Source organism: Ambystoma mexicanum, chromosome 3q, assembly GCF_040938575.1.
Source record: "Ambystoma mexicanum isolate Mex_15411 chromosome 3q, UKY_AmexF1_1, whole genome shotgun sequence".
NCBI classification, from domain to species: Eukaryota; Metazoa; Chordata; class Amphibia; order Caudata; family Ambystomatidae; genus Ambystoma; species Ambystoma mexicanum.
The window spans coordinates 741,425,551-741,451,135 of NC_090926.1; the positions used below are offsets into that span (position 1 = coordinate 741,425,551).

General features: G+C 47.3%; 1 protein-coding gene across 5 annotated transcripts in view; it reads left to right on the top strand.

Moving 5' to 3' along the window:
* Window positions 1–25,585, top strand: part of PRPSAP1 (phosphoribosyl pyrophosphate synthetase associated protein 1) — a 747,041-nt gene that overhangs the window by 205,574 nt on the left and 515,882 nt on the right. Inside the window, exon 1 of one of the 5 annotated variants that reach the window (XM_069654691.1) lies at window positions 17,184–17,281. The exons of the other annotated variants lie outside the window; for them this stretch is intronic. The gene's annotated coding sequence lies outside the window, so the exon portion shown is untranslated. Of the gene's footprint in view, window positions 1–17,183; window positions 17,282–25,585 lie in introns of those variants that run through there. 5 annotated transcript variants of the gene reach the window in all.

Sequence of the window (25,585 nt, forward strand, 5' to 3'; positions counted from 1 at the left end):
ACCTTGCTAGTCCTGAGTGCACTGTAGACTTAACATACGCCGAATCAGAGAAGATGTTCACTGGTTGGTCTTCTGACATGTGAGCTCTCCTCACACAGGTAAAAGGCAGAACCTAGAGACACACTCTGAGCAAGGTGGAACACGAGTATGAGCAGAACTTCCGGGGCGAAGGCAAACCTACTGGAGCAGAGAAACGGACCAAGAAATGAAAGCAGCAGGTCGAAAACCCCAGGAATTCCATACAGGAGGTTGTTGCCTCCACAAGGCTGCGAAAGACACGTGTAGAAGGCCAGATCCCAATATCGAAGACTGCATTGTGTTTCAAGGATGCCAGCGACCCTCCCGGGTGAACGGCAGAGTTTGGGAGGCAAGGCCAAGCCTGTGGTACTACCTTGACTCGTGAATAGGAAATCAAAAAAGCAAGAAAGAACCACACACAGCCAGTGAGTTGGCAAGCGACCTGAGAGACTGGTGTGTGCTAACAAAGATTGAGGTTTGCAACAATATATCGCAAGTGAAGGCTGCACGCTTGTGGATGAGATGCGAGGAAAGGCAGACCTGTGAATTAACTTTAAGATAAAGACAGCTGTGGAATCAGCGATACGGAGTAACTGAGTGGTCCTGCAAAAAGGAGTAGCCCCCTAGAAATTCTCAGTGAGTTGCCGCAAGAACAGCAATTAGCCTGCACATATAAAAAACCCACAAACAAGGAAAACGAAAGTACTAATAAACGCCAAAGTCCTTACCTCACGGCACGCGGGTGAGGGCATCATGGCGACCGGCCTCAAGGAAGGAAGGGGGCGGGGCTTGGGGGGGGTTTATCAAGGCTTAGATGGGTAGAGATCTCTGATTGGCCCAGAAGCAATCAGCCCCTATATAACCCAGAGAGAGATGTAGGACTAATGGTGAATTTTCCACTTTTTTGCAGAACCACATGGGAAGTGAAGCAGCAGGAGCCTCTTACCGGTGGGCTTACGAGGACTAAACCCAGATTTAGACCATATTCCACAAGGAAGCCTACAAGGACTATATCCCACGCACTAAGAAGGAGTACTTGGAAGCCTGACTGGGAAGATTAATTTCTTTATTTTATTATAGTCTTCCTGCCATATTTTGAAGTTGTTTCAAAAGTCAATAAAGACTAGTTTTTGCTACATCAAGCTGCCTTGTCGGAGTGATCCCTCATACATACATACCTCCTTCATGCACTTTTCTGTACAAGAGATAGTGCAGGCATAAGGTTTATTAGCATAGGCCCCTTTGATTTGACAGACATGACTAATACTGTTTTCTTTATTATTTGATGGTCGAGACGACTCAGTCCTAGTTATAGGGCAAAGTGAGATTTTTTCCAAATCCCACTAAATTAATTAAGGTTTTACAAATGGGATCCTTTGTGTCAGTGTCATACTTGTGATACCATGCCTCCTGTACAACACCAATAAATCATCAACGTACTGTATTACTGTGCTAGCAACCTGCAAATTGCTCAAATCCATTTGTATCACTCTATTGAAGATGCTAGGCCCTTTTCGCAGTACCCCTGAAACATTCTAGTATGTTTGAACTGCGTCCCGCGATAAAGGCGGTAAAGGCGGTGAGATACCTGCAGTCTGGGATTAGTGCAATGGAGAAAAAGGCGTTCTTTAAGTCAACCACTGTGAAATAGTGTGCTTCTGCAAGAACGCTGCAAAAGATTGTCACGGGGTTGGCAACCAATGGATACTCTGCCTCAATAATGTCATCCAAAGGGAGTAAATCATGTATGAAACACCATGCCCCTCCCTTTGCTTCTGATAGATAGCTGTGTTGCAAGGTGATGAGCTCACCTGTATTGTGCCTTTCTGCATTAGGGCATGCAGTGTCTCATGTTTGCCCTCATCTGCTTCTCGTGAGAGTAGTTACTGCTTTACTCGCGGCAACAGTGCTCCCTCTTTTAACTTGATGTGCACCGCCCCTGCCCCTTTGAGTATTACTACATCATGGGGTTCTGTTGTCCACAGATTCTTGGGCGCTTTTTCCAAATCTTCCTGCAAATATTGTGCTTTCTGTTTCGTTATCTGGGTCATCTGGTGCACTGCCCTTTCTGTTATGTATACTGGACAAGGTAGGCTCAGTTTGAACACTACCTCTCTTTCACTGTCTTTTTGGTGCAAACAACTCTGTGTCACTTACTCCTGTTAATGTCAGTGTGGGATCAATACATAATATTGAGCTCCACTCCATGTTGTTCTCATCAGTGGCAACTAGTATAATCATGCCTTTTCGTACCACTACTTCCTTAAAGTACAGTACAGTGTGTGTGTGCCTGAGCTAACTGAAAAGGGACAATGAGGCCTGAACAAAAACTTGTTGGACAGTCGGAACACCTTCCCTTCAATCCCTGGCAAACCATCCCAACAACACAGGTACTCCGTACACAAACACCTCCATGTGTGTGGGTATCCCTCTCATTGTGCTGTGTACATAATATGCTTGAATCAGTACTGCCACTCAAGCTGGATACTTCCCGGGTATAGTGCACACCATCCCCTTTTTGCCACTGTCTACCTGCCCCCTATCAGAACGGCAGACCTAATATCTAATACTATCACGGCCAATAACCCTCTTCACCACTAATGAGGGTGCGTTCTATACACCATTAAAAAAAAGAAGAAAAAATAAAAGGTCCCTCCCACCCCTAGCAATTTCATGCACACGTTACACTCACGTAACCTTTTTAGGAGATTCTTCACTTCTCACAACCTCTGAGTTTCCCTTTAAAGGCCTGCACTTTCGGACGGAGTGAAGGCAGTGCCGGACCAGGCAGACCTTTGGGAAGTGGCGTCCACAGAGCTCTCGGCTTGAGTTATTTGTACTGTACAACGGACGCTGTCCCGCATTCCTCCGGGAGCATGGCTGGAATTCTCACACCTCGGTTGAACGCCATAGATATCTCCCTGGGGCCTCCAAAATGTATCGGGGTCACCTTGTAGAACTCACCAAAAATTACAAAAGGATTAAAAAAGGAGTGTACACCAGTGCAAGAAGTAGCGCTATTTTATTCAGGGCCCCAGACACAGCTGGGACAGCAAAGTCAAACAGTTCGCAGAACAGAACTGCATGAAAAGGCACTGTCAAAAAAACGCCCCTACACTGGGAACTTTTATAGTAAACAAAATAATTAGCATTTTCGATCATACGACATGAAAGAATCTCCCCACATGACTTTGATTGGGTCTTGCACTTTAAACTGTGAGAAACCTGAGGCGGTTCTCCCATGCTATTCCCGTGGATCCCTGACTCAGGTGGCCAGGAAAGGGCCATCGCTCTTGGATCGCAACCCTGGGGTCTGACAAGAGAGGGAGGATGACCTGGGAAGGGGACCGTGGTAGACTGGGGGAGGAACACAGTATTTCCCCCATTCCAGTACATCCCTACCCGACGTCCCCTCTGGCATTATGGGATACTTTTGTCACCAACCCATTTGTGCACAACACTACTGTTACCCCTTCACCTTGACGGAAATCCACATGGTGTTTCCAATATTCTTTCGGAAAAACTACAACTCCCATAATCCCTCCATGCTGTTTTTTCCTAAAACCACTGGGTCGAGGAGGAGAGGTTGGGGGGATGAGGATTACTGACAAAGAACCACAGACACAGAAGACAGACTCTCCCCTTTCTAGATCAGACTGTCCCACTAATGAGGCCAGGCAAAGCCAGGCCTCCCTTCACAACCATGCACACCTGAATTGAATCACTACTCCCAGGAAGTATAAAAGGCGGAGCAGGAGAGCACACTTTGAGGGAGTTGGGGATACTGGAAGGTGCCAGAGAGAAGCAGAAAGGCCTAGTGAGCTGCAGAGACCGTGGAGGAGGAGAAAACCGCCCAAACACTGGCCCTGCTATTTGAGAGGAGACTGCAGTCTGAAGGAGGGAACTGTACTTCCAGAAGGCAAGACCAGGGGCAGCTGGGGTTGTCTGGTGACACCACCACAACATAACTCCTCCCCTGGGCCAGGCAAGCGACCCCAGGTCTCTGAGGGGCAGAGGGAGAGACCCTGACCTCCAACTAACATTCCCTTTGAGCTCCTGCAGCTCCCAGAAAAGCCATTTTTTGGGAGCTATGAAGTAGAAGCAAAATCAGCCCAGTGCATTCTGGGACCAGAAGTCCCAAAAATCTTGTTATGCTAAATTGTGAACTTTGAAAGGAGGCCTGAGCCCGGTTGAGGGAAACTTTCTTAGTGAAGTGTGCTGGAAGATAGAAGGCTTGAGCCCGGCTGAGGGAAACCTTTTGTGAATCTTGTGAGCTGAAAAGAGGTGACCCACGCCTCAGCGAAAACCGTGGCTCGTGCTAGAAAACCGATTCAGTAAAGTCAACACATCCGGTGAGTTGGGGAGATTGTGAACTGTGGCAAGCGTGAACCTGACAGAGGGATGCCGAGAGAAAGCTAGGGGAAGGGAACCCCGCTTTCTGATGAGATTGTAACATTGTGAACTGCGGCCAGTGTTAACCCGATGGAGGGATGCCCACTGTGAGTTGTTGATCTGAGCCCCACTCAGGGAGGCTAACGTTGAGGGCCTCAGGGGAGGCCAGCCTGGTGTGTCAAAGTGGTCATACAAGGGTCAAGTCAAACACCTTGTACAGACGAAAGTCTTTGACACATTGCGGAGGCAAATGTGAACCTGACTGAGGGATGCCTGTGAATTCAGAGTAATCTGTAACCCATCTGAGAACATTGTGATGATAGAACTATGTGAAGCCTGACTGGAGGCTCTATGGAAAGCCTGACTGGGGACTTAAGGGAAAGCCTGACAGGGGGCTGAGACCTGGTCTTAGGTAAGGGGAAGAACCTAAGGGGTCTACAATCACTTTCTTTTTGAACTATGCTTAAGTGGCAATGGTAATCGAACAGCGGGATTCCAGGAGAAAGCTACGGAAAGTGAATCCCGATTGTGATACAGCAAAGTGAATTGTGTTATTGCGGTAAATGTGAACCCGGCTGAGGGATGCCTGCGAATTAGGGTGATCAGTAATAGACCCGTGAACATTGTAATGACAAGCGTGAACCCGACTGAGGTATATCCACAGTGAGTGGTTGACCTGTGCATGGCTGAGGGAGGCTAAAGTTGAGAGAAGGATCGGAGCCCGGCTGAGGGGGCTCTTGGGTGAAGAGCAATTCACCCTATGGGAATGTTTGAGAAATATGTTTTTGTTTGAAAAAATTGTGAAAAGGGGATCGGAGCCCGACGGAGGGGGATCCGGGTGAAACAAAGCCACCCACAAACTGTGTGAACAGAAGGAACTATTTGTTTAATTCATCAAGCCCTCTGAAGCAAGAGGCTTTTTGGATAACTTGAAAGAGACTTGGGCACAGAAGGTCCTCATATTGTTGAAAGGGACTATAACCTCATGCCGGAGAAGCTCAGAAGTGTACTCTGCTTGAGTGTCCGCCTTGTGCCGGGCTAAAAACGTGTGGAAGGGAGACCCCAGCCTTAAGATCCTGACTTATCATTTTGTGAACACTTCTTTCTTTCTTTTTGAACATTATCCCACACACTTTTGTAGCGTAGCGGTAAGGATTGGCAAGTATATGCCCTTTTATTTGACTAGACTTCACTAGGACTGTATTATTATGATTCACATGAGAATGGCTACCCACCATGTCACCATCAGAGCCTTGTACCATGGACATACTGCTGCACAAAATGTTGCATATTGGAGACACTCTAACCCCTTTCCCAGGGAAAATGTTGTATGGGGTGATGTGAGACTGCCGTGGTTCTTGCCGGCTCCCCTATAAAATCGCATTTCATAACTTATTTTAATTTATAAAATGGTCATGTATTCATTCTTCGCTGGCGAAAACTAGGAGCTCTCTAACAACCATTGTGTATGTCTCTTAACGTTGGCCTGGGATTGCACACTCTGCACTAATTTAGCAGCTGCAACGGCCTTTGCCACAAACAAAATGATTGCACATGTTTAAAGCAGAAGCAAGCTTTTTAGGGCCTATTTACCATGTTTCATTCTACCACAATGCATGATTATACTTACCTGTTGTAAGGAAGGCATGGTATCATGAATGAAGACAGACACAATTGAAGCACAGATCAAGGGTGTTTATTTAGCATAGATGGGGTGGTAGAATGCCTATCTAGTCCTATATCTAAGGATGGGAGCACGCTCGACCATCAAATAATAAAGAATGCCATCCTAATAGTGTTTTGTTAAATCAAAATGGCCTATACTAAAATATACTATTGCCAATCCTTACGCTATAACAAATGTGTGTGGGGAAAAAGGTGTATGCAAACGAAAACTGTGTTAAAAAAAAGTGTGTATCGGGGCATGGCTTGAGGCGCCGGCAATGCGGACGCCTCATTAAAAGCTCCATGGGACACCAGGGATTTAGCCCCTAAATGCCCGTTATAAAACTGTAATTCCGGCTCAAATTCATCCCAGCATGCGGCGGAATCTTCCTCTGATTCAGCCAGCCAGACGCCGAACAAAATCGGAGAGGTTTTACCACCGAAAAGCCATACTCTGCAAACGCCGCCGGGGCCGAGTCCCCAGAACCAAGATGGTGACCGCCTAACAGTGCTGAGCCGGGAGTGAGGCACTGATTCCTGCGACGTGCTCTTGGCACGATTATCCTCCCCAGCCCCGGCGACGTTCAACCCCTGACCTGCGCCCTCCCACCGGCTGCCGGAGAGGGCCCCCGATGACAGACTCGCCAGGCAAATCGGCCTGGACCCCCCAGCACAGCCTCGAATCATAGAGGCAACGGCACCGACGGACATTGAGCAGGGAACGCGGAGGGGCAGGAGGCCCCCATGGCACCAGCCCAGCCTTGGCTGCCCCCCCCCCGTGTGAGGGGCCCTGCCGGCACACCTCAAGTGAGCTGTGGGCCCACAAAGCGACTGATCCGGGGATCGGGGGGGTGCCTGCCTTCCGCCCCGCCCCGGGGGCCCATGGGGCGCTGCTGGCCGACAGGAAATAAGCGGCCCCAGCACTCGCTCCATCCCGCTCCACCCCGTCAGGGAGTCTCGCGGGCAGGAGAGACAGCACACGAGCCCTGCCAGCGACCCACCTGAGGACTCAGCAACTCTCTGCGGCAGACCATGGACGATCCCGCCCCCCCCCGCACCACCAGCACGAGCCTCCCGGGCCTTGTGGGGGGCAGAGGATCTGGTGGCCCACACTCCTACCGGCACAAGCCCAGCAGCGCTGCAGCACCGCATCTTCAGGTCTGGGGCAGTCCCACGCAGCTGAAACCCTGGGCTGCCGAACAACGGCCTAGAGAGGCCCTGGGCTGCCCCCCTCCTCAACCTCCACCGACCCATTCAACGCCCTCCACAGCGGCTCCCCCGGGTCCAGCGGATCATCTTGGGCCCCCTCCCACCCCACCAGACAGACACTGCATCTGAGAGCCGGAAGTGCACGGCGCCAACACTATCCTAATCACATCCCCGCTGCATTGATAGAAAGGCCAGAAGGACAGGGATCCAGCAGGTCGAACAGGCCTGTCTGGACGGGCTCCCCCCAAGACACCCCAGAAGGTCCCACACATCCATCCAGAAAAAAGGGGCCCGCAACTGGAATCTGAAACTTTCCTCCCCTCACACGAGCGGACAGCGACCCAGGCACCAGAATGTCTAGGCAGAAGGGCCCGAGGACGGCAGACATAGCCAACCTGCTCCACTTGAGGGAGAAACCCCAACCCCTGGACCCTCCGCCGACCCAGCCTTCTTCACCCACAAGGACCCAAGGACAATGGGCTACAAAAGAAGACATTCAAGGCCTCCTCGCCGACATCAAAACGGAATTTCACAACTGCATGACAGAAGTCACGTCCAAGATAGACGCCCTGGACACACGTGTCGAGGAGGTGGAACATAGGGTCAGGGACACAGAAGATCAGGTCCTGGAGCACTCCACCCTAATTGCAGAGCTGCAACGGAAGATCCAATCCCTAGAGGATAACGCAGAAACCACGCAACGCAAAAAGGAGGACTTGGAAAACAGGGCCAGCAGAAACAACATCTGTATCAAAGGGGTCCCTACTTCAGTCCCAGACCAAGCTCTCCCTGCCTACATCAGAGACCTCTTCCAGACTCTTCTCCCGGATTGTGACAGGTCACTCTTGCTACTCAATCGCACTCATAGACTACGAAGCCGCAGGAACTCCCTATCAGCGGCCAACCCTGAAGTGATCACCAGAGTTCACTTCTTCTCGAAGAAACAGGAGATTATGACAGCAAGCCGTTCGCAGGGTGACCTGACGTACCAGGGAGCTGCCTTTACAGTTGTTCCAGGACCTATCCGCCCCTACAGTCCAACGGCAGAGAGCCCTCCGACCTCTAACAGCCTTTCTGCAGGTACGGAAAATCAAATACCGCTGGCTTTACCCGGCCTCGCTGCAGTTCACTTTTGAGGGCCAAACGAGGGTTATCCATGCCCTGGAGGAAGCAGGCAGCATTATGGGATGTGAGTCCTCGACACCCGAGGAGGACACAACCACCTCTCTGAAAGCCAAACACTGCAGCTCAACACCAAAGCCCCAGCACAGCCGCTGGATGAAAGTTCCAAGGGGAGGGAAAACTCCCGCAGCACACGAACAGTAACTAAGCTTCAGTTCTCCGGCCCAAAACCTGCACACTAGGCTCCCGGGCTTCCCACGCAATGCCCCTGCCGAGTGGATGGACAGTCACTTCGGCCCGAGGCCCACCAGGGCCTGTCTGGTTATTCTTTGTTGTCTCTGTTCTTCTGGTCGGGCTGGGTTCACCCACTGCCCCAAAGGTTACCAAGGCCTGTTTGGCCCTAAATTGGTTATAGTTAAAACTCGGTTGCAGCTGAATCACTCTGCCAGCGGTCCCCTGAGACTCCTCTCTGAGCGCAGGATCACCCACCACTCACCTGAACCCTAGTGACACCCCGCCGACCTCAACCCCAGCGCACACCAAACTCTGCTTTACCTCGCTAAACGTCAGAGGCCTGAACTCTCCCACAAAGCGTAAGTCCATCCTCCGTTGCCTGCAGGATCTTCGGACCTCAGTGGGTTTCCTTCAGGAGACCCACCTCGTAACAGAGGACTTCACTAGGCTACGTTCTCGAGCATTCCCAATACAATTCCTGGCCGCTGGCCCCAACAAAAAAGGCAGCACTGCAGTTTTGCTAGCGAGGGGTGTCCCCTTTAAAGAGAAGGAGACCCTGCGCAGCCCAGACGGCAGGTTTGTGGTGGTCAAGGGGGACCTCTACGGGCAGCTTCACATGCTGATTGCTATCTATGCACCGAACGATGGCCAGGAGGCTTTCTATAATACCCTGGAAACCACCCTACTCCCCTTCCTCGAGGGTCTGGTGGTCCTAGGCGGGGACTTCAATGGGGTTCCCAACCCCTCACTGGACAGGTCGGGCCCCCCATCCAGCAGGGACTTCAAGTTGGCTTTGGGCCTCTGCCACCTGTTCAAGACACTGGACGTGGTGGACACCTGGAGGGTTCTCCACCCGGACAATGTAGACTACTCTTTCTTTTCCCACGTCCACCGCTCTTCATCCCAAATTGACCTCATTTTGGACAGCCCTCAGCTCCTGCAGTTCACAGACGATGTAGAAATATGCACAAGGGCACTCTCAGACCACGCTCCAATCCTCCTCACTGCAAGGATCTTCGACCCGGAACCCCCAGAACGACGTAAATGGTCCCTATATAAACCAACACTACATGATATGGTGGCACGTGACTCCATAGCCAAGGCGATCAACAATTACTTCAAAGAAAATCCCCCCCGACCTCACCTCTACAGCTACAAGGTGGGAAGCCATGAAAGCCGTAATTAGAGGGGAACTAATAGCGCAGACGACAGCTTATACGAGGAGGCGTACCATGCTCAGAAACCAACTGGAGAGGGACAAGAGGGAGGCAGATAAAGCCCTAGAAAAGAGGTGGTCCCCCAGGGCCGCCAAGTTGGTCAGACTTGCTCGCACAAAGCTGGAGGCCCACTACGCCGAGGACACTGCCCAGACCCTGATCCGGACAAAACAAAGCTACTACGCACACAGCAATAAAGCTAACAAATACCTGGTGAACAAACTCGCCAAAACCCGCCAACGGAACCATATCACTGCGTTAAAGGACCCGAAGGGGAAATCGTATATGGAGACGGGCGCAATTGCAGGTGGTGGCTGCCCATCTAACTAACATCCTGACTGCGGCCCCACGTCCACAGTCCCTCCAGGAGCAATACATAGCAGACGCCCGGCTCCCACATATTTCAGAAGCAAACAGAGCAGCCATGCAAGCCCCGATCACACCCGAGGAGGTGGAGGAAGTAATCAAAAACCTGAAACCCAGGGCCCCTGGCCCAGACGGCTTCCCACCAAAGTTCTATAAACTTTTTCGCCCCATGCTGCTGCACCCAATGACAGAGCTATTTAACTCCTTTCGGGAATCGGGCTCCATCACACCCTCTATGCAAGAATCCACCACAATCCTGCTATTGAAACCCAGCAAGGACCCAAAGGACTGCTCATCGTACAGACCGAAAGCCTTGCTCAATGTAGATGCCAACACATACTCAAAGGTTCTGGCCAACAGGTTGGGGCAAATTCTCCCATCTATCATAGACCAGGACCAGGCGGGGTTCATTAGAGGAAGATGCACCACAGACAACATTCGCCGAGCAATAAATCCCATCGAAATTGCGACCCAAGAACGTCAGGGCATGGCGGTCTTGACTTGGGACACCACCAAAGCATTCGACAGGGTGGACTGGAACTTCATGCGCCTCACCATGGAAGCATTTCAGATTGACCCAATATTCCAGAAAATGGTGCTAGCAAACTACAAAGCCCTGAGAACATCAATCTGCCTAAATCAGAGGACTTCCCCTCCGATCCAGCTTTCGTGCGGGACGAGACAAGGCTGTCCGCTATCCCCACTAATCATTGCCATGGTCATGGAGCCATTCGCCCAGCACACATGAGCTAACGAGAACATCACTGGTGTAGAATTAAACGGCGAACAATTCAAGATCTCCATATACGCCGATGATGTGCTGATCTCCATTACCAACTGCCAATCCTCCATGCCAGCAACCCTTACTGCGCTAGAGACGTTCGAAGAGGTGGCTGGATTCCAGGTGAATTACTCCAAATCAGAGGCACTAAACGTCAACCTGAGCGCTTCCCTCGTAGCGGACCTCCAGGCTCTCTGCCTGCTAACATGTAGCTCCTCCTCAACAGTTTACCTGGGTGTCCGCCTCACAGCAGATTCCCAAACAACTGTACAATGTCAATTTCCCGAAGATGGGACAATCAAGAGATCTCGCTATTAGGACGGATCACAGCGTGCAAAATGAATCTTCTCCCCAGGCTGCTGTACCTGTGCTCCACTCTTCCGGTCCCCTCCCCCTAGAAAGCGGGCCTTGGAACAGCTACAAGGGAAACTAGCAACGTTTGTGTGGAGGGGTCGCAGGCCAGGATATCTATGAGGGTCATGACAGGGGCCGCAAAATGGGGCGGCTTTGGTCTCCCAAATCTGATGAACTACTTCTTGGCGGCCCAGTTGGCAAACGCAACGGCCTGGATGAGTCCGGAGGCCCCGCAAAAATGGTCCCGCATAGAGCAATCCAGATGTCAGCCACATCTACATTCCCTGCTACATACCCCGGGCCCACGCCGAAGCCAGGGACCGCAGATGCTAGTAGCCACCAAAGTGACTCTTGAGGCATGGGCCCGTCGGAGGAGGAAGATACCCACTGTCAGGTTTCAGATCTTCCTCCCCCTCCTCCTCACCTGAATCTTCTGAGCTGAACTCCTTAGGAACAGCTTCCGTCTTCCTACGGTCCTTCTTCTTCTTAGGAGTCTTGTCCTTGGGTGTTCGGACTTTCTGTTCGTGTAAATAGGGTCTGGCCCCTCCGGAGGCCCCCTTGGCAGAGAAGGAGCCCTGTCCACGGGGACCCCCAGGGGGCCAGCCCTAATTCCAGGGAAAAAGCACAAAGGCGGAAAAAACCCTGGTTCCCAGATGGGTTCAAAGGGTGAAAGTCTGTTCCCAGCTCTGTATTTCCAATGGAGAATAAACTGGATTCCAAAGTACAAGGAATATGGGAAATCCCACACCGAGCAGGGTATCACGATGATGTCCTGAATGACTTGGGACAAGATAGGAAAATGTAAGAAAGGAGAAAGAGGCAGAGCCAAAAGAGGTCAGTAAAAGGATGAAAGGAGTAAGGCAACAAGGAAACACAACACCGAGTATATTAGAAAACAAAACGATAGAAAGAAAGGCAAACAAGCCCACAGAGCGAGAGAATATTCTGCAAGCGTATGAGGCGGCAGGCGCTGAAGAGCAGAAAAGTGAAAGGCGCCGTAAACTCTAAAGCCGCTCGTATCAGATAGAAAAAACAAAAGACAGAAACCAGAAAGGAGCTAGCGAAGCTACACAGGGAAAATAACACGGAGAATGGTAAGTGAAGAAAGGTTGCAGAAACGTTAACCGGCTGAACGATCGGTGTATCGCTAGCCACGGGAAGGAGGTGGAAGCCGTGAGTATAGTGACCAGCAAGCAAAGGAAGTAGCAACGTGTACGCTGGAGATGCAGTACACGGGAGGAGGCAGAGGAAAGTAGGACAAAGAAGGGACCAAAGGAGGGCCAAAACGGTACAGGGAAGGCTGGAAGGGAAGTAGATACGGACGTAACCACACACAATCCGGAGCGCTGAAGCTGGTGAAAATTCAGATACAACGCGTCGGGTAGTGGGAGGAGTCAGCATTTAAAGAAACGTCCGTCATGTTGGGTGAGGACTGGAATGCGCGCAAGGCAATTCAATGCCTCCAGCGATTCCAGATCTTCCATTCACAGTTCCTGACACCCAGGGCCCTGGGCCCGCTCTCCCTGGTCATCTGGAACCCTGACTTTAAACCAGGAATGGAAGCAGCCCGCTTCCATCGATGGACCAAAGGAGGCCTTCGAACCCTCTCCCAAATATACAAAGCCAACGACCCACTTAGCTTTGAGGAATGCAAAGTCCGCTTTCACCTGACAGAAGGAGAGAGGTTTACATACCTCCAACTTCGACACTGGATCTCGCAGCCCGCGGTCCGCCGGGGAGCTACCCGGAACCTCCTTCCTCCCGAGCAGGCTACAGGAGAAAGCACAGGCTGAGGTCAGGTCACCAAACTATACCGTCTCCTCCAGGAGGACATGCTAGAAGTCAGACTGCCATACATGTCCGGATGGGAAAGGGACTTGGGACATCTCATAGAAGATCAGACTTGGGCGAAGATATGGTCCAGGATCAGCTCGACATCCCGGGGCGTTACAAACAAGGAATGCGCCCTGAAGCTCCTGCACCGCTGGTACTACTCGCCTGTCCGCCTGGATCCTTTTTCCACATGTGGTGGGAATGCCTGACAGTACAAACCTTCTGGAGGGGGGGTCCTGCAGATTGCGGAGGACATCACTCAGCGCAGACTCCCGATGGACCCCAAGGTCATCCTGCTTGGAGTGGCGAGCCCGGACTGCTATCCCAGAGTCGGCCGAACAGCCAAGCTACTCACACATCTTTTGTTAGCAGCCAAAAGCACGGTGGCAAGGGAGTGGAAGACCCGGGAGGGTCAGCTGCTGGCCCTCTGGTGGATAAAGGTCTGGGAGATCCTAGTAGCGGAGAAGGTCACAGCGGCAAAGGAAGGAGCCCTCCACCACTTCACCGACTGCTGGACTCCAGTACTGGACTACCACTCCCGTTTTCCAGCCCTAACATTTCAATCCCGCCTGGTAGCGAACTTTCTGGGCCCTCAAAGCCCTGATAGGTCTCTTACCCATCAAAGCACCACAAACTAAAGGAGGGGCGGGTGGGACCGATGGGAGTGGGTACAGAGCAAGTTGCATGCATATTAGCAGTGAGGAATGTCTTGTGGACACATGTAATACATAGATACCGAAATAAATAAAGTTGTTAAAAAAATTAAAAGTGTGTATCAGGATGACACTGAACAGTGGGTTCCCTTCCCCACATTTTCAGCATGGGACAAGGAGGCACACTCGGGCTTTGGAACACTCTCTGGCTTCTTTGGCTCAAGGTTGCAGTTCGGGACATAAGCCAGGGCCTTCCGCGACAATGTCTCTTTCCAGGACAAAGTCTCTCATTCGCAGAATTCGTGGCTACATATAAAACAAAGTTCCTTCTCTTTAGGATCTCAAAGTTCTCAAGGCACGGGTTCACAGTTCATACTGGGTCTCCCTCAATCGGGCACGGACCCATTCAAAGCAAAGGTTCACAAAGGTCTCCCTCAGTCGGGCTCGAACCTTTCAAAGCAAAAGTTCACGTAGGTCTCCCTCGGTCATGTTCGGACCCTTTTAACACAATGCCCGTTTACAGGTCCCTCAGTCGGGTTCGGACCTTTGACAAGGGATTTAAAAGTTCCTGTAGTTCTCCCTCAGCCGGGCTTGGACCTTTCAAGCAAAAACAAAACTCTTGCAGGGGTTCCCTTCCCCAAGCTTATTATACTTCCTGTCTCCCTCAGTAGGGCTCAGACAGTTTCCTGATGTCGAAGCCTTTCGAGTGTGCGTGGCTTTTGCTACAGACTTCCGCAGGACCACTTCCACTTTCCCTTCCATTCAGTTTCTCACAGTCTTAAACATAGACTTTCGATTGGGCACTTTCACTATGCCGGACCACTCTGTTATTCTGTAGCATCTGTCCACAAGTTATAGATCTTCGGGATTGTATTTTCACTACATGTCCCATAATGTAACTTTCCCTATGGTTAAATAGTGGATTTCATGCTCAAAAGAAAGGTTAATAGATTTCTGACAAGTTCCCGCTTCAGCGTCACAAGTGTGCTGGGTTTCCCCTCACTCAGAAACTCACCGGCCACATGATGCTGTCGGGAATTGACTTGCGGCTCTCAGGTCTGGATCTCGCCACCTGCGCCTCTTTCTCCCTGGGGATCAACATTCACTTAGGGAAAGCAGCACTGGCCTGTATCTGGCCTGCTTCGAGCAGCTCTCCTTGCATTTTGGCTCTCCCTCCAGGCTGTAAGCCTTCAGCCAGATTGAGTCAGTGTTCTGCTGTCTCGCTTTTCCTTGGCCCAAGTAGCAAGTGGGTCTGGGATTGAGCAGGGGTCCCCTGCTGCACGCAGCCTCCCTTCAGTTCTCCCAACTGCTGCTCCCTGTTCTGACAGGAACTCCACCTTTTATACACCTGGGGTTCTTTAACAGGCTGCAGGTGTGAGTTCTGGGCTGAGTCTGTCTCTCTTTGCCTGACTCCGTTAGTGGGACAGTCCAGTATTAACATGGGGCAGTCTGTCTTCTGTCTCTCAGTGTGGTTTTGAGTAATCTTTATTCTTCTTAGTCGCCTCCTCTTCTTAGTGATTTTCGAGATTGGGGAGGGGGTGTGCAAACAGTGTGTTTAGTGTTGGTGTGGCAAGAAGACACTATCTGGAGCTGCAGTTCAACTATTCAAGTTTCAAGTCTGTTTTCACTTTCAACCAATCGGGAGGAACATCTTGCAATTATACACTGCGCCTGCGTGGTATGGAAACAGTGTTTTTAGTGTCGGTGTGGTGAGAGGACACTATCTGGAGCTGCAGTTCAACTATTCAAACTTAGAGTCTGTTTTCACTTTCAACCAATCGCGAGGAACATCCTACATTTAGACACTGTGCCTGCGCGGAGTGTGGCGCCGTGTGCAAATAGTGTGTTCAGTGGACTGCTGGTCACCTGCATGCCTTTTTGAACTAAGCAAATTTCTGAGTGTCACCTCATATCCCCCTTTCAAGTAAGAGTTTGTTGCTTGTCGATGCTTATGGAGCCAACCTCAAACTTTTGTTATAAATGTCATATGTGAACTGGAATAACTACAACTATCACGAGTGGTGTTACATCTGTGACGCAACCACTTGGTGAACGATCTACGTTGGTCCATTCGCTATTCAAGAGTCCCCTCTTTTGGTGTTAACGTTGGGTAAGGAACTCATGGTGGCAACAGTAAAGACAGTTCAAAAAGGAAAGAAATGCAAAACAACCTGCAGGGGACTAATGTGTATTTCCATTAGACATTCATGATCAAACTAACAAGTTACGATGCTGTTAAAACAACATTTATTCAGAATAAAGCATCATAATAAAAACAGAAACAGACATATGACTTTAGTTGTCATTCACAATACGAGAAAATATGGTTGTAAAAGGGCGATGTTAGCAACAAAAAAGTGATTTCATGTACTGTAAACAATGACAGCACATTTATACAGATAGGTGTCACTTTTAAATGACATAAATAAGCTGTCATTTAAAAGTGACGGGAGACACTGGGCCTCATTACACGGTAGGCGGTAGGGATTTACCGGTACCGGTAAAATACCGGTACCGGTAAATCCCTGCCGCCTTACTACGAGGTCCCTTAGCGGGTTGGAGTTTTAACGCCTGCTTTTTGCAGGCGTTAAATACCAACCAGCTAGGGGACCTCGGAGCTAATTACGGCACCGCTAAATTGCGGTGCCGTAATTAGCGCCTTCCCCATTCCCATTGAGCCCTATGGGGCAGAAATGGGAATGGGGAAGGGCAATGGCGGAAGGGGGATTTACCGCCCCTCCAACCTTGGGATGGGGCGGTAAATCCCCTTTCCGCCAAGGCGGTGCCGGTATTTTACTAATAGCGCCATGGCTCACCGCCTACCGTGTAATGAGGCCCACTGTCACGTGACTGGTCACATGGCACATTGCAAAACATACAAATAGAGCGCTTAAACAACAACCAGGCCCTTGCAGGAGCAGTTTCAGGGATCTCGCATTTACACGGAGGACGTAGCTGGTTTTCAAATCACCAATAGAACTCAGGTAAGTGTAGTTAGCAGTTTAGTAGAATATCGAATGGAACACTAAGTAGCGCAAAATCACAATTTGACATGCCATTGTAACTAGCAATTCTTTTAATATTGTAGCAGTGAACAGGACGAATGTAACACGTCATACTACAAAAGTTTCTGATTCTGGCAGCAATACTACGAAAGCACGGCTCAAGGGAAAACCACTAGTGAAGTTAATCTTGCAAACATGGGAACCACGGAACCACGGACCAGCCTCAAAATAGGTAAGAAGCCTATTGGTCATATATTTCAACCAAGAATGTGCAAACAGTTTTAATTCAGGAAATGTAACAGTGCTGTGCTATCTCAATTACATGACAGGGAAACGTCCAGAATGAGGAAGTTAACAACAAGCAGTAACATTGCCATAAATTGATTGGGTTGACCAGTCCCACATAGCGAACAACTAATATTAGAGGCACAGGTAATATATTTCAGTTCACTCAATATGCATCATTGTGACTTTTACAACAAAGCAGGATTTGAAACGGGCTATCTTAGAAATCACAGGGTGCATGGGAGCTCCTTTGTACATCCGTCTGATGTTGTTTTCACAGTAAAATGAGGACCATTTAGGAATCCGTTCAAACAAAGTTTGGGGTTTAGAGACTACAGTTTCTGGGTAGTTAAACAACTTACCAGAAAATGTCATGATCCAAGATCATATCAATGGAATTCTAACAGACTTTAGATACCTTCCCCTTTTTCCCCCCAACAGTTATCTTTTGTGTACATAATGATTGATAACAAGAAGATATTTATCTTAAGGATTACATGGACAGTGCATGAATTAGACCCAAGAGTTGAATAGTTAGAGTATGCCCTGACGAGGACCCAGAGGGTCGAAACACATGTTGGTAATTTGTGTATTGGGAATCTCTACATTATATTTAGACATGAAGTGACATCAATGCTGTTTATGTTTGAATATTGCAATACCTGTGAAGAGATTAATTGTTTATGTTCGGTCTTTCCAATACCTGTGAAGAGATAAATGTGTTGATACTGGCATCAATGGCAATAAAACATTTACTGCTCTAAGGCACATACATTTACAGTGATTTATGCTTTTTTCTTTAACTATTCTAAAGAGGAGTGTATAGCGCAGAGGAGGAGAAAACATGGACCATTCATTAGATTTGGGTAAGGTAAATTCTTTGGATGGAAGAGAGGCAGACTTGGAACAACCTACAAAGGCCTCCGGGACTTTGTCCGTGGTATAGTACTGAGTCTCACCTGGGGCATTTCCCTGAGCACAACCCGGGTTCCCCCATCCAGGTGATCCTGACTCTCTCGTCCGCCCCCAGAGTTGGGATCTGAGAGCGCTAGCCCTTCCCTGACCACCTGAATAAGGGACTCTTAAGGTCCGCTCGGGAGACTAGCCTCAGGTTTCTCAGTTGATTGTCAAGTAATTGCCACGGGAGTGTGTGCGGGAGTGTGGTTCAAGAAAGGTCCATAGCCTGCCAATGCCCGTGTTACATCACCTGCAGAGAAATTCTGGACTCCTACATGCCATAGAGTTTGTATTCTTGATTCAAATTCTTATCTTGTCAATCATTTTTCTTTGCAGGCGGACATGAATATTATTGCGCCTCAGATGAGGGGGTGTACAATTGGATAATTCAGACTCTCAGATAAAGGCACTATAAGGTTTACCTAGGGAATACTGGTAACCCTGTAGATTTACTATTGAGTGCTTTTACAGGAGTGTGGTCATAACTTACATATGTCCATAACCCGTGTTTTAGAACGTAGAATCGCATTATGCAATTAGTTTGAAATCTCAAATTACAATCGCAATTTTTTTAATAAACTTCAAGAGGCAGGGCGATACACTGTATCGCTTCTTTTCTCCTCAAGTTGTAATCCATTCCTTTTTCTTTGTTTTTAGTTATGTTATGTTAATGAGTTTTATAAAGCGCCCACCGAAGCATCTTGGTGCTAGGAGGAAACCAGAATGTAAAAGGATTGTACTAGCCTGAGAGGAGAGAAGACAATTTAAAACAGTTATGTTTTTAACAGCCGACAAAAGGAAACAAGATTCTCTGTGGCCCTCAGGGAAGCAGGCAGGGAGTTCCACAACTTCCCTGCCGCCACAGAAAAGGAGCAGCCACCCACTCGTTCATGCTGATAGCGGGAAATCACCAGCAGACAAGTGCCATTAGATCGCAATTCGCGAGCGGGCACATAAGGGCAGAACTTCTCCTGGAGATACTCTGCACCGGAGCTGTAAAAAGCCTGATGCACTATCACCATAGATTTGAATCTGACCCGCTGAAGGACCTAGAGCCAATGCAGAGAGCGAAGGACAGCTGGAATGTGGGTACCATATGGAGTACCAGTACAGATACGAGCAGCAAAGTTCTGAAGGAGTTGTAAACGATGGAGAAGATACAGAGGTTGGGCTAGGAAAAGAGAGTTGAAATAGTCCAGCCGACTTAAAACTAAGGAAGCTGTAACTAACGGCCTAAGTCGGACAGGAAGAAGTGGCAAAACCTTGCGAAGGACCGGAAGCTGAAAGAATCCTGTTTTGCAAATGGCCCCAACTTGTTTCTCCATTGATAGGGAGGCAGAAATAATTACTCCCAAGTTCTTAACCTCCGAAACTGGGGAGGGACATAGGCCAAGTGTCATGCGCCGCCTCCGCACCTGGCGTCTTTGGCCCCGCTGCCGCTTAGGGACTTCCTGATTCCCGTCACGCTGACGCTACGTTCTCTCTATGCGGTCTAGTCTTCTCCGCCGTAGCGCTATTTAACCACTCCTCTCCCTGAGCACAGCGCGTTGCAACCTTCCTCGGTCAGCTGCTTTTCCTTGCTGCCGCGGTCTTGCTACACGCTGTTTACCTTTTGCTCCTCGAGCATTTTTACTCTTACTCTTTCCGTCCTTATTACCGGTCCTACTCCGGTCCCAGTCTTTCGTTTCCTCTCTACCTCCATTCCTTAGTTCCAGCTCTTTGCCTTTACTTTGTTTTCTTTACCTTTTGGCGTTTTTCGCTGCATTATAATTCCACCTGGTTCCGGTTGCTGCCTTCTCCCATCATTCATCTGCATACACGTCCAGCGGCCATCAGGATACTTACCGGTCCAAGGGGTTTTTTGCCTACTCTGGCTTTTTTCCCCCTTCCCGTCTCTCCCGGGAGGGGGACACGGTCGGGGCGCATTTACACGCTCTCACTGTGGCTTCCTCTTGTGGGAGACACTCTCAATCTCGAAAAAAGGAAAAGGATTATACGGCGCATCGAGCACTCAGTCCAGCTGAAGAGGATTTCGACTCCACAGGTGAGGAGGTTGAAGAGAGAAAGAAGGGTATTACACCAGTGGTAGAATCGGAAGCTGACACCAAGTTCCAAAGGCCAAAAGGCCAGAGACCACACAGGGGCAGGCACAGAAATAGCTGCATGAGGGCCGCACCGGGGGGCACCACCAGGATCTCAGTCCTGTCCCGATTCAACTTCAGCTAATTGCTGCCCATCCACAGCCAACAGGCAAAATCTAAGCTGAGATGCAAGGCTCGGCTGGGAAGAATCCAGCCGGATGATGATTTGCATATCATCAGCAGTTTAATTGATTACATATAAGGATCATGTACTTTTAAAGTATCAGGGAAAGCTCTCGGTGTGGCTTATTGTGCTATTCAGTATATTAGTATTGGAATAATTTAGAGATTGTTAATAGGAATTCTGAGATTTAAATAACTGTTCACCTATTTGGAGCAACCAAATTGCATCTTTGGGTAGCATTGACTGCTGGACGTAGCCTGGGGGGCAGTTAAACAAATACTTACTGCAAAAACACTTGTGGGCTCAGGGGTGTGTTAATAATCAGATCTGTTGGAGCAATATCTTGTCTATTAGGTATCTTTTTCATAGAATATAATGGAGAGTTTCATAACTTCTCTAATTTTAAAAGCGTCATGGTTGTTGGGTTGAGAAGTGGTAAGTGCTTTTTTGTGCAAGTCCCATCTACACAGACAATGACGGATAACTGGAATGGCATGCCCACTACAACATCTGAACCTATAATTATAGATAGAAATTCAGAGGAACCTAGGTTGTGTTGATGAGCTGAAGGAACCCAAAATGCAAATCATAGTTGCAAATGTTGAAAAGACTATTTCCAAGCATGAAGAGGTTGAACAGGACTTGAAACGGGTGGAGATTCATTATGAGCCTGTAACTGAACAGGTCAAGTCGCCCACTAAGGAACCAGAATTAGAGTCTCAAAGATTTAAATTCCCAGGACAGTCACAAGTTGGTAATACTTCTTGTTCTATAACACATGTTGATCCCGAGGATTTATTGAATTGTGAGGATAATGTTGTGTCTGATGTCTCCATACTTGCACCAGTCGTACTTGCCGAGTTAGGGAAGCATGTGAGATTATCTTTAGGACCACCAACACTACGTGCAATGCTGCCGCATGCTATAGATGAAGTGTGTTTGTACAACAAAGCCAATGGCTAATCGACTAGTTTGGAGGAGATATCCTCAAACAAAATACTAAAATGTTCTCACACTATTCCTAAAGTAGTACATTCAAACAGTCTACATTACTACAAAGTGAGATCCCTATATTTCACTGTGGCTTGAATGAAATTCTAAGACCTCCACATTCAAGTCACTTTAATCTATCCACACCTCTGGCCAACAATAGCACCCCTCAAGACTCCACTCTTACCGACACCTACTCTTTTTCAGTGATCACCAGAATTTATAACTTACTGGATAAAGGTCACAATGTTACGCAATATGAAATACATGAGGTTAAATACTCTCTGTCAGAGATCCTTGCCAAAATGAATAGGTTAGATGGGTTCATTCTGGCTTGTGGTACTCAAACTAATAACTCACAATCAAGATTTAAAAAAAAGAGGTGTATGGTATTACTACAACTACTCAGACTGAGATGTGGGATCACAAAAAACACCAGTCACTTGCTTGTTTCTCAGACCTCTTCACTACATGCAAACAGCAGTATGACACAGCCAGGGGTGCGTCGGTTGGAAGGGGTGGGGGGGACTCATTATATATTTACACACGGACAAGTCTCAGATTAAACAATCCAGGAAGTAGGGGGAGTTATATAGGACACAGTAAATACTAATGTGGATAAGCTTGTAAAAATGTAGAAAATATAAAGACTCTTTTATGTGCCATGGGTAGTGGCATGGAGTCATTGGTAATGAAGCATGTGATAGAATAAACTGAGTCTCAAAATTATTTCTCACCCAATAGTCCTACACCATTGACAGACATTATTGAGCAGTCACTTAGTATTAGTGAACAGAAGGGCCCTGAGGGTTCTTCACCCCAACCTGTGTCCCTGCCTTCTCCTGCCTATACGGCACTCAATTCCCAGATAATACAGCGTAGAGATAATAGGGCTAAAAGAAAGGCTAATAAGAACAATAACAACTGTTTGACAAAAAAAATGAAAAACAGGCACGCAATTAAAATCGTGTGGCATAACTCTCTAGCCAAGAATTTGTGTAATCTGCCTCAGGTGGATGAGATAATTGATCTGAATAACAAGAAAGTACAACTGAATGGGAACCAACACAAAAACAGGGAAGGTTCTTGTGGTGCCTTGAGTGGTCCATCTACAAACTGAAACTGAAACACAGGTTACATCTGTTATGAAATGCACTTCCAATATAGCTACAGTTTCTGTAGCTAATAAAAGTAAGGAGGATTCAGAGGTTGATGCAATGACCTTACCAGTTCAGTTTTTAAATGGGGCTATAGGTATCAAACAAAGTAAAATGACAACTTTTTTTCCTTTTCAAGCCCAAAAAGGAGAGGTTGTAGTTCTGGTACCCAATTTAGAATATTTAAATCAAACAACCGCCAACCCCTCACCTACAACAAATCCTCTTGAGATTCAAGCTAACATTACTACTTCCCAGAAAATGAATTGCATTCAGAACGATATTCCCACAACTCAACCCCCAGTAACTCAACCAACACCATCTAAACTAGAAACCTACCCTTCAAATATGATGGGTTGGGAAAGTGACCTAAAATAAATTGTACTAGCAGAATCAATAGATCATGTATGATGGATCTTTTTAAGCAAATTCCTGCACTGAGATCTCTAAACTATAATGATATTGAATGGATTAAATTATCACAGACAAATAACAATCGGATAATCTGTGAGTTCCATTCAATTATAATATCTAAGCTCATCTGGGGACACTGCTTTGATATCTTGACTCTGGGGTAGAAGCCCTACATAATGAACTCTGTGGAAGATGCTATTAAATTTGTGAGGTTCCAAGAACAATCTCCTGTTAATGCAAACAGCATACAGCTGAATGAAAGTAACACCACAGGCATAAATGATATGTTGATGATTCCGTTTTGCACCGTCACCAGGAATGTTCATGACTGGTCCTGGGCGGAGCCTGCAATAAAAACGGTCATGACCCTTCAGCGTGGGTTTTTTTCAGCCCTAGCATCCAATTGATTAATATAATGTCATGGAATGTATTTGGCCTAAAGAACATGAATGCATGGTACCATGATCCTGTGCTTTCCATTCAACCAATCATTATGCTTTTTCAGGAGATCATGGCAGTAAAGGAATTTCAGTGAAACGGATATGAAACATTCACACGTCCTGCAAAGAAAACACTAGCAGGTCATCCTAGTGGAGGGTTAGCTATTGCAGTTGATATGGGTATCAATATAAAAACAGAAATAATCTATTTTTCTGCTGATTTGCTGGCGATTGAGTTGATTTGGACGGACAAAGTGGAAACCACTCTCTTGATTCTTAATCTGTATTGGAATCCGGTTAGAATTAAGTTGTCAGATTTCCTCTCCAAAATAACACTGATTTTGGAGGATTGGGCGCTTAACCATTCCAATAACCCAATAATCATAGGAGGGGACTTCAACTGCAATTGTCTAGAGGGCTCATGGTTGATCAACTATCCTGAAACGCATAAGAAAAATTCAACAAATGATTCTAGGCTGTGGGATTGGGACATATTTTTTTCTGAATGGGATATATAGCATTTGGAAGCAGCTAAAGAGACTTTGACATATACACCAAATCCAGGATTGATTATTTCTGTCTCCGCGTCAGTTAGATCTAAATGCGGGAGAATGAATATATCAAATCCAGGGTTAGGAGATCATATGATCCTTCAATTTAACCTCCTTAACAAAACTCCAGTTTTGGAGATTAATCCAGCCATAGCATTTCTAGAGATTGAATGATATGGTCCCTTACTCAGATGGAATAACAGCATTAGTAATACTTTTATGAATTTGTTGAGTAAGAATCTCCAAATTTCTGATGTACTGAACACCATCAACTCAATTTGTGCAGACAGAGCGGATACAATTACTGAAATTGTAATGTGTCTCAAAATAGGTGTTGCTCACTTTAATTATAAAAACAACAAATCCCAGAGACACGCCTACAATAAACTGGTGGCTGCGTCTAAACGACTCAAAAACAGCAAAATCAGAAGCTTGAAAACTAAATCTCTCTCTGACACCCAATATCTTGAAGGTAAAAGACACATTTGTCAAACTCCTAGAAATCTAGTTAAGTCTCTGAAAATTGAAATATATCTAAGTGATAACTATGCCATGATTACTAATTTATGTAATCGGAATACCAAATCCTTTTGGTCCGTTATGAAACAAATTACTGAGAAAGTTAAAGTGATTACGGATTACTCTATTACTGAGGAAACATGGGAAAAATACTTTACCAGCAAATATCAATTACCTTCATCATTTTCTGCAATAAATGATCCTTGGGAGGGACTCTGTTTACTGGGTACGTGTTCTTGGGATAAAGATGATATCCCCTGGGCAATAAACAAGCTAAATCCCTCAAGAGCCTATAAAGATCGTCATTTATGGGCTTCCATCCTCAAAATTAAATTTGACACAATATTCCAAACTAACTGTACTCCTAGCACATGGTCCCAGGCCCTCATAGTGCCTATTTTCAAAAAAGGAGACCCCTTGATGCCTCCAATTATAGGCCGATCGCGCTTATCAATGCTTCTTCAAAGTTCATCTCTATTTCAATTTTGAAAGACTTGAATAGTATGATTCAACACTCTGCTGTTTCATTGTGCTTTTTGGTATTTTGCAAATGGTTGGGGACCGCACTTAATGCAAACATATTTGCTCACTTACTAGACACAGTTAATCATAGCTCTACAGGTCCAATATGTATAGTCTCATTGGACATGACTTCATCGTTCGACTGTCATGAGCGATTCTGTAGCAAATATTATTGAAATATGGCATTCTTGTAACTTTGGTTCAGTTGGTGTACATGTTACATCGAGAGACTTCCTATCGGATTCGTATTAATCAGGAAGGATCTTTAACTCGTCCAATTCAAAAATATACAGGAGTCAAACAGGGGTGCAAAATGGCTGCCTCCTGTTCAAACTCTATTTGTGTGATCTGGACGAAATTTGGAAAGGTCCAAAAATAATACCTGTCAGACTTGGCAATTTGGGACTCCATTGGTGAGCCTTTGCTGACAAACTGATTTTTTTTTTTTATTGAACACATATCGGACTGCAGGACAAACTTCATTTGTTTATGCAATATGCCAAAGCAAACAATTTACAGGCTAATGCCTTAAAATCCAAAATTGTGGTTTTCTCCGGGCCCAAAAGGGTAAAAACCTTGATTTGGACCATGGGATGGGAACAAATTGAACGCGTTATGAACATGCGGTACCTGGGA